The following is a 3,892-nucleotide window of genomic DNA, read 5'->3' on the forward strand; positions in this document are numbered from 1 at the left end:
GGGGTGTCGTCCTCCACGTGGATATCGTCCTCCAGATTGGGTGTTGCGACCAAGACCCCTGGTAAAAGTTCGTTGATTTCCGTCACAAGTTGGTGGTCGTTGTTGGATGCCGTCTGTGGTCTGGTGTGTATGAGAAACTAGAACATTAGGGCTGGTAAGGTTTTGTCGTGCTGTTTGGCGGTGTTGCTCAAGTTGTAACATACTTCGAGCAGTGTCCCAAGATGGAAGACTTTGGTTGATGAAAGATGCCACCGTGTCATATTCTGCAGGAAGACCACGAACTAGTTGTAGTACAAGCCTTTGTTCATTCACCGGGTTTTCGACATCAGTGAGTTGGTCGACTAAGTCTTTTAGGCGTTGGCAGTAGTTTTCCATGGATGTGCACGAGGTCAAGGTCAAGTTGGTGAACTCCTGCTCTAAGGCCGCCGCCCTAGATCCTTTGTTGTTCAAGAAAATTTCTTTGATTCGTTTCCAGATGTCGTAAGTCGTGGCGTCGGTGTCAAGGACACGAACCAAAAGTTCATCAGATAGTGTTCCGTATATCCACTGTAGAACAATAGCATCGATCTCTTGCCAAGCTTCATATGTTGCTTCTGTCTTGGCGGGTGCGGCAGTACCGTCTATGTGATGAAGGACCTTGTAACCTCGAGCGTGGAGTTTGAATAGCTTCACCCAGGAGGAATAAGTTACTTTTGTACCATCCAGAGTTCTGATCTTGTTCTGGATGTTCGTGACTGTGTAAACTGGGTGAAGAGATGAAGGTTTTGATGGTGGATCATTGGTTGACATTGTGGTGTTTGATTGTTGTAGCAATGGGGGAGGGCACCGCCGGTTCTTTTAGGGTTTGAAGGATTGTAGCTCTGATACCATAAAGGAAGGTTAACCCCCTGTTTCATTCATTCCATAAGCGTGCAATATATACACAGGATACAAACTAAGGAATCTACAAATAAGGAAGGATTACCTTATCTAAACATAGAAGATTATACAGATCAATAATATAAATACAAGATCACGAGCTATCTCTAATACTTGGAGAGGCTTCAAAAAAATATATATTTCTAAATTGTTGTGCTTAAACGTAAAACCCGACAAATGAAATTATTTTTTGTTTATTGAATACTTGTGTTATTATTCCGCATTTCTAATAGATTCATACACGAGTGTTCGTATTACGTATTACGAGACCAACATTGTCTCGTATCTCCATCTTTACTTATGCATATGTTGTTCGTTTTGATCTTTAATCCAAAATTGATATATGTTTCTTTGTAAATTTGTTTTCTGCTGAACATGATGATTAATAATATAGGTCACACAGTATTAAGAAATTGCAGACAATCTGTCGGTTATTATAGTAAATCAAATACAATATTTTCTCTTCGGAGCATAGCAAAACTCCAACGGATGAAGGTAATTTCTAATGAAGAATGATCTTTATCTAATAGAAAGCTGGTTGAAAACACCGAGAAAGAGCACAATGTCGATTTTCTTTGTCATTCGTCGTTGATTAGGTAGAGGAGAGAGATCGAAGACGCTGTGAATATACAAGAAAGTTTGTTGATGAGAACTCAAGGAAGTAGGATTTTTATTGCGTTTATGATGGTCATGGTGGTTCTCGTGTTGCTTATGCTTGTTGTAAGCTGTCACACAAGTTGTTAGCGATCAAGATGGATATAGAAAATAGAAACATATCGGAGATGAACCGGGGAAATTTGATGATACATAGTTACGTTAAGATAGATTAGGAGGTAAAGAAACTAACCTTGTCGATTTCATGGGTTGCACCACCGTTGTTGTAGTGGTCGGTGATAAATAAACAGTAGTTGACAATTGCGGTGATTCAAGGGTTGTTCTTTAAAGAGGTGGCGCTACCATGCCCTTATCCATTAACCATAAGGTAATTATTAATCAACAAAATAGTATCTTTGTACGTTAAAGAATCTTTTTAATTATAATCTTGAAACATTAATGATAATCTTGGACATGGATGGAATCAGATAGATCAGATAAGTTAGAAAGAATCAAAATTTTAGGAGGAAGAGTGATAGCTGGATTGGGCTACGTGTTCTTGGAGTTCTTCCGACTTCAACATCAATAGGTGATCTACAACTAAATCCATTTGTAATCACAAAACCTGAAGTTACCATGAACAAAAGAGATGATGCAGATGAATTCATGATCTTAGGTAGCGATGGATTATGGGATGTCATATATAACGATTTGGCATGCCGACTTGTGCGGAGATGTCTTGATGGATGAACTTGTCAAAGAAGATCTTCACTCTTTTTCCCATGCAAAAAGCGTCCATACTTCTCCTTTCTCTCTCTCTTTTCTCTCTTAAGTAGTTAAGACATATAAGGAAGAGTTAGATATTTTTTCTCTCCTTTAACAAAAGATTGATTTTTGTTCTTAAAGACTTAAGAGCTTAATATTGCAAGAAGGATTAGCATCCAAGTGTTGCATCTTGTTGGTGGACTTCTCTATAAGAACCCTAGTTTGTGCTCTTGTCATCTCCATCAACTTTCAACATCTCAAGATGATTCAAAATTATCAAAGGTTATTACTTCTTAATCCTTCTTCTGTGGTTGTATTTAGTCTTTCATATTGGTGAGAAAAAAATACTTTATGTTATTAAAACTTTATAATGTTTCCGTTGTCAATTTTGTTGTTTTACAAACCGAATTTTTGAATAAAACCCAACAGTTACATTGCATAACATCCATTTTCTTTGACTTTCTTCAACGGGGACTCCACTCCACTCATCTCCTTCTTATTCTTACTTCTAAAAGTCAAGAAGTGTTTCTTCTCTCCCTAAATATCTTCCTGGTCCAAGCATGTATTGTTCTCATGCATTCCTAATGGTTAAATCTAACAACCACTTTTTCCTAAAATTTCTTACTTTAACTACTTTTGATATGTTAACTTGTTGGCAAATTTAGAATGGTTTCTTAGGTTCAGATGTCATGATTTATAGATGAGAGAAAAAGAATTATTTTCATTACGTGTAGGAAGTCGAATCTCTCACCGCCTCTAGTGTTGTTTTTATACAGAAATTTCCTAAATTTGTCATTTACCTTTTAGCAATAGCTAGTTTGTATATTATTTTCTTGATTTTTTTTTGTTTTGATCGATATTTATACGTTTGGGCGTAAAGTGTGAAACTGATTATTACAACTTTAAAGAGCCATAATTTTGTTTCATGTTCTTTTGGCATATATATTTTTAGGAACTCACCATTTCGCTCTTGTTGAATTTTATAACCTTGCATTTGAGCACTTCTACCATTGTACTATTGTATGGTCACGCAAGTTGCTTTAGATTAAGGAAAAATGTTTCACAATTCATCACTTATAAATAGGCATGCAATTGCCAAGTATAAGAACTATATTTTTTTTTTGTGTTAATTTCATTTATATCCTTATAAACTTTTAATATTACGTCAATATCCTTACAAATATTAAAACTACATATACATCCATTTAAAACTATAAAATTTACGTCTATATCCAAACTCATATTTTAATTAAGATTAAATCAATTTAATATTAAAAACTTATCTAAATATCAAACTATCACATAATATTACTAAACCACCCTTTTTTATGCCTCACAAAATCTCTATGTATATATTTCTGAAACTCCATCAACGCATTTCTGAAACTCCATCAATGTTCCCATTTTTTCCCTTCATCCTTATACAAACACAAGAGATTTGTTTATGTATGTCATTTGATGATCCCTTATCTTACGTCAAAAATCCAAAAATGCATAAAAGCCCATTTGACACACAAATATCAAATCCAATAGACTTTCTTTTTCTTATAGTTTTCTCTTAGTAAATTAAATATCAATTCCCGTTTATTAAAAAGAAAGCAAAATATAATTTATA

At 35.0% G+C, this 3,892-nt stretch overlaps 1 pseudogene; it reads left to right on the forward strand.

Annotated features, from left to right (window-relative positions):
• Positions 1-812: 812 nt before the first annotated feature.
• On the forward strand, positions 813-2,352 carry LOC145105888 (protein phosphatase 2C 51-like; annotated as a pseudogene).
• The last annotated feature ends 1,540 nt before the right edge of the window (positions 2,353-3,892 follow it).

This window comes from Lactuca virosa, chromosome 4 (genome assembly GCF_052849685.1).
Source record: "Lactuca virosa cultivar CGN04683 chromosome 4, Lactuca_virosa_CGN04683_v6, whole genome shotgun sequence".
Taxonomy (NCBI): Eukaryota; Viridiplantae; Streptophyta; class Magnoliopsida; order Asterales; family Asteraceae; genus Lactuca; species Lactuca virosa.